At 54.8% G+C, this 11863-nt stretch overlaps 1 pseudogene; it reads right to left on the bottom strand.

The window, feature by feature from the left end:
* Window positions 1–10408: 10408 nt before the first annotated feature.
* Window positions 10409–10502, bottom strand: LOC116573824 (annotated as a pseudogene).
* Between the last annotated feature and the right edge of the window lie 1361 nt (window positions 10503–11863).

Genomic DNA, 11863 nt, shown 5'->3' with positions numbered 1-11863 from the left:
AGCCCAGACAACTTTCCCCTTGGTATATTTTTCTACGGGTGGTATGATCATCAGTGAGGAGTGTTGGGCACAGGCCCTGGCACTAAGCATCCCTCGTAATTATACACCATTAGCTCTGTATGTTATGTGTGTATTTACCTCCACTGCAACCTTCCCTGGCTTACCCTCCAGCCCCTGGTCTTAATTGAACAAGAACTCCAGAAGGGGGGTCTTTTGGACTCTAAATCTGAGTGCACTACTCTGGTACTTCTGCGGCTTCTCATCGCCCCCAGGGGCTCGCCCAGATGTGCCCACAAACTGCACATGTCCTCTGCCTCTGGCACCTTCCACCGTTCCAGATCACCGCCCTGCACTCCCCTTCGGCCCCATCCCTAAGCCCCTCGCACTACTACCTACACACCTTGCTCCGGGAGGCCCTATCTTCTAGGGAGGCCTCAGCCATAGGTGGGTACCCAGATTACATTGAAAATAACTCAGGGTAAATGAAAGGAAATATTCCGTTCCTCAGGCACACTGGCACACTGGATGTGCTCAAGATCTGAATGTGTGAACCACTACCGTCCTGCACGGCTCAGGTGTCGGCCATCCCCGGCTCTCCAGCAGGTGCTTTCTGACGGCACGGAACTAAACTTAGAAGACCCGGTCTGTCTCTCTGAAGAACCAAGATCTTGCTCCATGTGGTCTCTTTCCCATTCCTGCGGAATCTGGGAGATAAAGATGGATCAGGTCTCAGAATCCAACCCCACGGTGAATTCATACGCATCCTTCTTGCCCATTCCTCAGATTGATTTTGTTCCTGAGTCTTTTCAGCAGCTCTCGGATAAGCAAGACTCCTCGTGTAATAAGCTGATTACCCCTCAGCTTGCCCGATGGCAAATTCTAATGCCCTACTGTGTCTATTTCTAGCCGAAAGCTCCCTCCACCTACTTAACGCCCCAAACAGAGTCTGCGCTTGCAGGTGTTCCTGTCAGCCTGGCCACCCAGATACAACACACGTGAGCTTCATCCTCCCCTCCCGCAAGGGACCCCACAGCAGCCAGAGACCCTCCTTCCCTCGTATCCTCTGCAGGCAGGACTGGGGAGGTGACCCCCTCACCCCGTCTCTCTCGTTACCCCCGGTCCCAGGGCCAGCCGCAGCTCGGAACGGCACACGAGGCCACGCAGACTGTGCATCTGGGAGGGGCGCCAGAAGCTCAGATCTCGCCCACCTACCATTCCTGAAATCTTATACAAGTTGGCCCCTCTTGTTAAGACATGAAAGGGTCTAACTAATATGAAAAGGAGGAAAAGTTATCCAGGAGAGGAAACAAGCCAACAATCGCCATGCATTAGCGCCTAATCACCAATTAGCGCGCGCGCCTTCAGTGCGGCCGCGTGGAGGAGCGGGGAGCAGCCGGAGCCGGGGTTCCCAGGGTGCGCGGGAAGAAGAAAGAAGAGCCAAGGATAAAAGGCAGAGAGGCGGGACCAGAATCCCACCCTGCTCCAAGTTTGCCCAAGGCCCACCCTGTGCTTCCAAACACACTGGCCGGCTTTACAACCAACTTGCACGCTGAACATTTTCAACATCAAAATATTCATAACGAGGCCCCTTCTCAAAGTTCTCCTGGGAGATGTGCCTTTGGTTAAGGAATTCCTAGCCCAGGAAAGCAGTGGGAAATCCTGCAGTAAGTGGGCTTGTTAAGATCAGTTGGCAGCGTCCCAGCAGGCTCCTCGACAGTCGATGAGAATTACTAAACATCCTTGCAAAGAGTGCGGAGTAATTCCACGAGCCCAGAAGAAAAGGCAGAGGAAGTTAATTGGTGCCGTAAAAGTGAAGACGGACCCCTGGACCTCCCGCGGAGCTCTCGCTGACCAGAGGGCTTGGCAGGAATCGCAGGGACACTGAGGGGTGGCAATTAGCAGTTCAGCTCAGCGTGGCCCCCAGAGCCCCCGTGCTACCTTGGTGATCGCAGCAAGGGGGGCCTCCCTGGGGTGGCACATTCCCAGCCCCACTCTGTGGGCATCTGGGAGGCCTTCAGAGGCCAGATCAAATGCATTATTGGAGAGGCCAGGAGGTGCGTGAGTGAGACGGGCCACTTACAGCTGTACTCTACATGCTTTGCGGGTGGAACTAGGCACCCCTGGAAAATCAGGCAGGCTTCCCGGCAGCTACCCCTGCACAGAGCGGGGTATGCTGAGGCAGTGCGGGAAGAAACTCCGGAGAACCAGGGGTGAAGCCCCGGCTATAAGGGAAGGGCAAGCAGTAAGCCTCATTCCTCTCTGCACACCTGTGCCCTGCATCTCGTCCCCTCACTGGAGGTCGGACGTCCCCATGTCCACTCCCTTCATGCTGTGGTTGTCTGGACCCCAGGTCCTGAGGCATGGCTGCGTACCTGTCACACCCAGCCAAGGATGGGGCCTTCCCCGGGGGGCGCACGAGTCCCTTGGAGGCACACAGTTCCCCCCTCTGGTTCAGGCAGCACTTCCTGAAGAATAGTTTGGATTGGGACCGAACGCGCCTTTTGCCACTCACTGTAGCCCCTGGAACTGAAGACAGGCCCGTGCAGTTACCGGCTGCCTTCACGCAGCTGACAGAAGGCAGCCTTTGGCTTGGCCCCACACCAAAAACACCTCTTCTAAGCACAGGTGTGATCCAAGGCTGACAACGCAACGAGACACCAACTGCAAGTGTCCTCAGGGAATCTCCAGTGGGCCCAAAAGAAATCATCTTAATGTCTTAGGGCCACTTATTATACAAGCAGCGCTGGCTTAGAAGCAGCTATCTGATTCACCTCGTGCTCCCTAAGGCAGCCAGAAAGGACGTTCCCTTTCTGTTCCGTGGACTCAGTGATAGAAAAAATCACCCTGAGAAGCACTGACCTGCGTACCTTGCAGGGCACAGTGGCCACTGCCCAACGACAGGGCCCAGGACCTGTCCGTCCTTGACATCTTTCCCAAATATCGGGCCAGAGAGAGTTAAGTGGGCTCTGTCATGCCAATGTGATTTGCCTTTATATCTCCACCAAGGTAACACGTCTCCATGAAGTGCAACCAGGCCGTGGGCTGGAGTAGCCACAGGCTGTCCTTGCCCGCTGACTGCAGAAACCGCTGATAGCTTGCTGCTTCTCCCCACTGATCAGCTGGCCCCCAAGGCCACGGCTTAACAAGCCCCAGCAGAAGTAGAGGGGAGGGGCTTCCCTCTGCCCTCTGCGAAGAACACGAAACTGATAGAGACAGCTTTGGGAAATCAATCACCCCACCCCGTATCCATCATCGCACAGGAATGGGATGGCAAAGGGTCACAGATAGCCCAGGTAAAGGATTATGATCAGACCTCCACCCCCGAGCGCCACCCAGTGGGAAGTACCATCTTTACCCTCACCCTTGAAGCTCTAAGCCCCTAAAATTGTAATCACCAAAGCCTACTGGCAGGCTCTGAGTATTCAGAATTGTATCATAGAGGAAGACAAACTGAAATTGTTTTCTAAAATAAAAATGACCGAGGAAGAGAATTCATGTTGTATCTTCTAGACTTTAGGGTTAACGCTAGAGTTAGTTTGGGTTAAATTTCAGGGCAATCCACAAAAAGCCAGGGTTTTTAAAAATCTTGAATCTCGGATGAATGGATAAATAAAAGATTTTTAGAGGTGAGGGCTATTTTCTTTATTCTAAGGGGAATGGCACGACCACGAAGTGGCGTAAGCAAGAGTCTGACTCCCTGGGTCTGAATTTTACAAAGTCAGGGACGGTAGGAAGCCTAGGTGTGGGCAGAGCGGGGCTCCAGGGACCAGGCTCCCTGCACATCATTCAACCCATGACCCTGAGTGCCCGGAATGTCCCAAGCTTCCAGGCACCAGAAATGTAGAAAGGACACCCATGGGGCCCCCAGTCCCACAAGCCTTCCGGCTATCCCTAGGGGAAACAGAGAACAAGCAGGTAAATAAGGAAAACATGTGCGTTGGCTTGGAGGAGCACCAGGGAAACCAAAGCAGTAGCTGGCGGTGGAGGGGGCGAGGTGTGACAGGGATACCTGGGGGCAGTTGCAGGATAAATCAGGCAACGGTCCACAGTATCTTGGGTCCTTTCCGCATAGTTTGAGACTTCTATCATGTGGGTAACCACAAGCTGGGGACACCATCCAGGGATGGAGGAGGGCACCAGAAGGACAGAGCAGCAGGAGCCCTGGGTCTCACGGGCCCCCCTGCTCAGGACGGAACTTCAGTAAAACAATGACAGGGACATTCAGATTGGCAACACATTCCAGAATGAGTCCCTGAATCTGGAACCCATCTCTCCCTTTGTCCCATCTCACCCAACCCACACACCCAACACCCTGGAAATCGAAGACCCTTAAGGATACCCATGACATGAGGTCATGGTACTTGAGCAGATAGTGAGCTATTTGTTCTAAAAGTGTTCATGAAACACCATAGGTGTTGATCAATTTATAGGGCTGGGGAAAGCAAGTCCACACTCTACTGGGTGTTCTGGGGACACAAACTAAAATATAGTGTGACAGTCGGTGAGAGAGCAGTGTGCCACGCAAAGTCCAAATCTTTGCCCTCAAGGGAGTCCATGGAAGATTTCAAAAAGAGGTGCTATTGAACCTGGGGTTTTGAAGAATGAATAAGGGTTTTTCAGGCTGAAAAGAGATGTAAGAACATTCCAGAGAAGAACAGCAGATGCAAAGTCACAGAGGCAGGACAAACCCAGAAGGGCTAAGAACGGCCAAGTCATTCAACATGGCCAGAACATAGGTGTATGAACGGGAGAGACAAAATAAAGCTTGAGGAGCGTGTTGGAACAAGATTATGAGATCCCTGCAGCCCAAGGTGAGATCCAGGTTGTACCACAAGGGGTCTGTGAGGGCAAGGCTTGGTTTGCACAAGGATCTGTCCACATCAGAATGAAGTGGGAGGGGAGAGGCAGGTTGGGAAGGGTCCACAGGCAGGGAGATCGGTGGGAGCCCGTTGCAATAATCCTGGGCAAGATGAGAGACCGAAAGTGAGGCAGGGAAGGGGCACCTAGATGACTCAGTGGGTTAAGGGCCTGACTTTTGACTCTGGCTCAGGTCGTGATCTCAGGGTCGTGGGACTGAGTCCTGCACTCTGCCCTCAGCGTGGAGTCTGTTTGAGACACTCTCTCTCTCTGTTCCTCCTCTCTCTGTCTCTCTAAGTAAATAAATAAAATCTTAAAAAATAAATAAAAATAAAGTGAGAAAGGGCAGAAGGGTTGAAGTCGACCATGGGGCAGGCATGTGGGCTGGGAGACGGCCACCTCATGTGGAGGATGAGTATTTTTCTATGGCTGTGTAACATCAACTCAAGTTTGCCGCTTAAAATACACACATGCATCATCTAATAGTTCCAAAGCCCAGCTGGGTCCTTTGCTTGGGCCTTTAAAGACTGCCAGGAAGGTGCTGACCAGAGCAGGGTTCTCATCTGGTGGTTTGACTGGGGAAGGATCCACTTTCCTGCTCACACAGTTGTTGGGTGAATCCTGTTCCTTGCAGGTATAAAACTGGGAGCTTTGGGTCTGGGGCGCTGCCTGGGGGTGACCTTCAGTTTCCAGAGCACGTTTAGCTCCTCGCCATGTGAGGCTTCCCAGCAGGAGGACTTGCTACGATCTTAGGTCACAGGATCACCTGCTTTTGCAGTGGGCTAAGGCCAGAAGTGGGTCACAGGCCCCACCCACAAGCTACCTCAAAGTCTGTCCACCAGGGGAAGGACACGCTTCTTACTAGCAGCATGGTCCCTGCTGGGTGGGGAGGAAAGATGAGCACTGACATAAGCACGTTGAATGTAGGCTCTGTGCGTCACCACACAGAAGCAGGGATCTGGATCTTAGGGATGAGCAAAAGAACGGAGAGTGGATGGCCCACAGAAAGCAGATGGGAAGGGGACTGCATCAGACCACGGGGTGCCGGACACGAGGCACAGGTTTGTGGTTACAGCCAGTGTGGACAAGGGCAGCTATCTCCCTGACCCCCAGGTACTTTCCAACCACAAACACAAACTGTCTCCTGCCGGGAACCAGGAGGAAGAGGAGCCAGTATTGATGCTGGCAAAGACCACATACTCCATGATTCCACGATACGAAGCGTCCAGAAAAGGCAAATCTATGTAGACAGAAAGTGGGTGCGTGCCTGTCTGAGGCTGGGGTGGGGGTGGGGAGTGGCTGCAAAGGGACAATAGGGATCTCTTCAGGTCAGTGGAAAAGTCCTAAATTTGGATTATAGTGTGGATTGCACAACTCGGTAAATTTACTAAACATCATTGGCATTTACATTGAAATGGGTGCATTTATGCTATATAAACTGTAAGCTCAATAAGGCTGTTTAAGAAACACAGCGGGTCCCTAACACTGCCTGTGGCAGGGGTCTGGGTAGGTCACACAGAAGCCTGTACACACAGGTGGTGACAGTTTTCACAGCATCACAGGTCCCCATTTCCTCCCAGGAGACTCTAAGACATCAGGACTGGCACCGCCGCATGGGAAGGGCATGGGGCAAGACCCGATGGGCCCCCACTTTCAGGAGATTTGGATGCAGTGTTTCCCCAAATGGGGCTGTACTGCTCACTCACTCAACAAACAGCAATTGAGAATCCGCAGGGACCAACACACCAGGACGCAGGTGGCAAAGCAAAGTCAGTGATGGCCTTGGCCACCCAGTCAGCCTGGAAGGTGCTCTGACTCCTGGTGCTCTGGGGGCTCATGAAACGCCTACGTTAAACCCACGCTGGCCTGGACACCAACCAAAAGATGAGCCCAGTGCGCCCTCGGGTCAAACGCCCAGGAAGCAAAGGCGCACCTACTTCTTTGCCTATGCAGACTCTGCCCACCCTGGGCCAGCGTTCTGTCTCCATGCTGAAGTCACCCAGGACAGCCAGATCACCAGGGCTATGAAACCAGAGGCTCCATCTTCTTCCCAGTCCGTGGAAAAGCTCATAACTGGAGGGAGTCAGCGGAGGAAAACCGGCACTCGTAACAGCTGAGGCTCAGATCGCGCGGAGCGAAGCCCCTTTCTGAGGGCCGTGTGCGTGTTCACCACGTTCATGACTGCCTTGGGCGTTCTTCAGGCATCTGGAAGGGCACCGGCATCCCCATCTCGCAGATGAGAATATCGAGGCTCAGGGTCAAAGCCTCTCCTGACAAGCCACGCTGGCCCACAAAGCAGCCACTACCCCAGGGCCTCCAGGGCCCTGCCCGGCCAAGTGCAAGGCACACACTCGCAGCGCACCCCCGTGCAGAACTCCCCCCACCCCGGCATCCCTGGGTCCTGACCTGCTCCAGTGGTCACCACCATCAGCGCGGAAAGCGTTTAGACTTTCCTACCTGGTGACTACTTTTAACGCGCTCTCCGCCCCTGTTTCTATGATCAGAAACGAGCCCGAGCGCGTTGCAAAGCAAAGCGGAGATGATTCCGCGGCCCCACCAGCGGCCGAGGGCGTGAAGCGCCGCCCAGCCCTGCGCCCCGCTGCAGCGGACCGGGCTGCCGGGGACGGAGGCGGCGGGCGGGATTCCACACTCGCGGGCCTGCGAGCGGCGCGGCCAAGCTCTTGCAAGCCCCTCATTAGTGAGATGAGAAAGCTGCAGCCCCGGGAAACGCCGTGACCTGCCCAAGGTGAGTCAGGGAGGCGTCGGGAGGCCGCCGAGGGCCCGGTGGCCGCGCTCCTCGCGCGCGGCTCTGTCTGATTAACTCGTAGCTGAAGGCGGAGCTGCTTCCCAGACACCTGACAAGAGTCATTTCCAACTAAGGGTTCTATTTAGTCCTTACACATGACCTGTGTATTTTCTCTCCCGGAATTTGATATCTCGGGAAACCTGCCAAGGACTATTCACCAGGGAAACTGAGTATGTAAAACGGGAAAAGGAAATCAGAGCAGGAAGGTACTGGATGCCCCTTGCAGGCCCTGGGAATTTCTCAGCCCCCCCAGGGGACACGGCCCCGTGGTGTCCCCAGGATGGCAGGGCACCCCTGAGAGGCTGCACCCCACAGTGATCCCGGGGTCCCGGCCGGCTCGGGGGGCAGCGTGCCCTGACCCTGCTTCCCACTAGCTTTGCCAGGGACCTCCTGCCCAGCCCCCGAGATGCCATTTCTTGTCCTGCAGACGCCAACCCACCAGCCCAACCTTGGGCTGTTTCTCACGTTAGTTTGTGTGTTTCGGAAGCAAATTTTCTAAACTCATCCATCAGCAAACCTATGTCCAGAGTGATATTAACAGCAATTATCATTGTCAAGGCTCTTTAATTTTTCTCTCAAGGATGGCTTTATCTATACCCCCAAGCGGATCACGAAAGAGGTCACTCCGTGTCTCTGAAAACTACATGACACGTGCAAAGTGACAATAAAATGCAAGATGAGGCATTCGCCCTGAGTCTAAGACCAGAAGCTTCCAGGGGTCCCTTCGCTCATTCCACAGACACCCGCTGGGTGCCTCGTGCGGGCTGGACACCAGAAAGAGGGGCCTAATGGGATCGTGGGAGATCGTCCCCGGAGATACGGGCTCAGGAGGAGGTACTGTGCCACACAGGCTCTACTCCAAGAAACCGCTTGCACACTGCCCATGGAACTCTCCAGATTCAGACCCTGGCAAGGAGAGAGCACCCCCTCTGCCTGCAGCAAAGGGAGGGGGCGGGGGCTCCAAGGGGGTGGCAGCCGGGGACCCAGGGGGAGGACAACGGAGAGTCTGCTGAACCCAGGAGAACGGTAAGGACACAGAAGACAAAGGGAACCCCTGACAGGCAGCAGGGGAGGAAAAGCCAAGAGGGAGGTGCGAAGATACTCCAGCATCTATACCCAGGGCCCTGAAGTCCAGACAAGGAGGGAGAAACACCCTGTGAGCCAGGGCTGGCCACGACCAAACAGGGCCTCCCGGAGGAGTCGGAGGAGAGCCGCCCATGTGTCCCCATCTGCCATCTGCAGGTCAGAGAGGACGGGTGACCTCGGAGGGCCTGCACAGGGTACGAGGGAAAACAGGGCAACGTTTTGTTCAAAATGGCCTCTCCACGTGCTGCCTGCCTGGCTCCTTCATTTCCTCTCCGTCTCTCCGTCTCTGGCTTTCTTAAGTAAATACTCCCGTCAGAAAATAGAACCGTCATGAAGTCATCTCTACCACGGAGTTTATTTAACATGGTCCAACCCGAATTCCAAACCCAAGGAGAGCATTCGCTGCGCCCGAGCACAGATCCAGAGCGTGGGCAGGAGCACAGGCCCCTGGGTCCTCCCCGGCTCCCCCCAGTAATTTACTGCACATACAATCTTCTCCCGGTCTGGAGGGAATCGGTTTCAGGGAGGTCCTCTTAGCAGAGGATTTATCAAACCGGAGTATATGCACGGTATGAACATCAGATCCATTATCTAAGCTGTTGGTTTTAGTCGAAATGTCAAGAAATGATTTAGTGTAAAATCCGTCACAAAAGCATTTATTAAAAAATCTTTTTCTGCTCTTCATCTACAAACATTTACTGCCCTGCATACAAATGTCAGCCGTTTAACCTAATATACTTCTTCATTTATTTACTGTTCCTTCCTGCTGGATAAAAGCCAAAACCGATGTCCCCCGGCGGCCTGCGGCGCGGGCAAGAGAGCGCTCCTCGTGTCCACGCATCCGTTTTTTTGGGGCGCCGTGGGAGAGCACTCGCCTCGCCGAGGACGTGCCTTCTTCGGGGAGCGCAGAACTCTCCACGCAGAGCCGTATTTAGAGATGGAAGCATATCAAAGTATGACCAGCTCTTTCGAGGGGAAGGACGTGAATTAAGTGCGCACTTGACGGCCAAGGGGCTGAAGTACATTGGGTGTGCTTTTGTGCAAATACACAAAAGAAAAAGAAAAAAAATACAAAATACAGAAGATCAGCCCCCTGGTTCATTGCCTGAGTTCGCAGACCCTGGAGGGCCTCCCCTGATCTCATTCTCCCGCGGTCTCCTTCTCCAAATGAAGGGAGTTCCCGCGGCATCCACTCCCTCCCCTGAGGACCTGGAGACCCCGAGTGCTCCAGAGGGCTAGCCGGCTGCCCGGGTCACACAGCTGGCGACAGCAGTGGCCCCAGACCCTTGGATTCACGGTTTTCGACTGAATGCGTGTCATCTGGCCCCACGGTGGAGGAGGGAGAGGGGGATTCCAACGGCAGAGAGCAGCCAAAATAAGCAAACAAATACCGGCCATTGAAACTCAGGGGAAGCTTGGATTTCAGAGCCTCCATTGTGAGCGTCAAAAACCACAGCTCACCTCCAAGTAACCCTCATCTGCTTTCTATCTGCCGCATCCACGCCGGCCACGTCATCCTTACAACGGGTTATCGATGCCTTCGGTCCCGGGCCCGTGTCATTGAAATTCGCACGGCAGACATCCAGCTGCGGAAAACCCTCCGAGGAGAGATGGGTCACTAACAAGGAGACCCAAAGAGCTGTCCAGATGTCTGGGCCATGGGGCTTCAGCTTCAATGCACCCCAAGGGCCAGCTTTTAAACTGATAAGAACAGATACTACACTTGATCTTAGCCAAAAGGCCGAGAAGGGATCAAGGGCCAGCTTTTAAATCCAATGAGAAGCACGCACATCAGGGCTCCCTGCATGGTGGGGTGGGGGGGCGCCTCCAGCTCTGAGCCCGAGTGGCCCGTGCCCCCTGCTCCTCCCCCAGCAGGGACCAGCTCTAGCCAGAGGCTGCCCCCCCTTGGAAATGCTCCCCAGGTAAGGCATGGAGATGGGGGTGCAACGAGGGCCAGGAGGGGACCCCCGAGACCCATCTCTGACCCCAGAGGACTTCCTTGGAACCTCGCTGGATGAGCTGGGGTGGGAGGGGTGAGGCGGGATTGAGGGCGGGCGGAGACGGGGAGGAAAGCCGGCCTCACGGGCCTGATGGGGGAGATGGGAAGGCCAAGCCCCCCCACAGCCCTGTGTCTCCCCTTCACCCCTTTCTCCCAGTGTCTTACTTTCCTCTCTCTTTCCTCCCTCTGACCTACATGATGAAGGCAACGCTGACAGTGATGGCGAACGAGTAACCGTCGTGATCTGAGCCCGGAGAGGTGAGATCACGCGTTCTCCGAGCAGCCTGCGTGCTCTGCGGCATGACCTGACTCTGCCCCTCCAAGGGCTCTCGGAAGCCCCGGGTCTGTTAAGTGTATTCTTCCTTCCCGCAGTTTCCCCAACGCAAGGCTTCTGCAAGCCTGTGGGGTCTGTGCCGCTTGCCGCCGCCAGCAGACTCACAAGCTCCTAGGGGCACGCGATCTGCCGTGTGGGCCGCCGTACCCCAGGGCCCGGGACGGTCGAGAAACGCAGCTGAAGGGATGCATCGAGTCTCATTTCCCTGAAGCAAAACAGAAGCTCTGAGACGCTCTGGATTGCAAGTCAACCAGCAGGAAACGAAGTCAGGCCCGTGCCGTGCTGGGGTCAGGAGCGGTGACCTTCTTTTGCTTCGGCTCCTCTGCAGGGCCAGCACATCCCCAGGTTGTCTTCCCCGGCCTCTCAACTGCTACAGGCCCATGGGAGTCCCTTATTCCCTTGATAGCGGTGCAGGCCATTCCCAGAGGACGCAGCTCTGTCCACGAGCTTATCCCGGAGAGCTCATTCTCGATGGGAAAATGCCCGGGACTCCGCGTCACCTGGCGCTGCCCGTCAGGACAGGTGTGATCTCGGCCAGTGGCCCCCTGCCTCCCTGGGACGCAGGCGCCTGGGACACCCCTGACGCTACCCCACTCATCTGAGTTTCTTGTAGCGTGAAATACATTTGTATCACTTAAAGAGAGCAAGCTCAATTATTTAACTCTACCTAGATTTAGTTCAAATATAAGAGTTCCAGTGTACATCTGAGACTTCTGGGAAATTGATTTTTCTGCTTAAGATCATTTCATAGGGTTTAGCATTTAAACCAAATCGGGCGCAA

The sequence above is a fragment of the Mustela erminea genome, chromosome 14, assembly GCF_009829155.1.
Source record: "Mustela erminea isolate mMusErm1 chromosome 14, mMusErm1.Pri, whole genome shotgun sequence".
NCBI classification, from domain to species: domain Eukaryota; kingdom Metazoa; phylum Chordata; class Mammalia; order Carnivora; family Mustelidae; genus Mustela; species Mustela erminea.
This window is presented reverse-complemented; position numbering and strand designations above follow the sequence as displayed.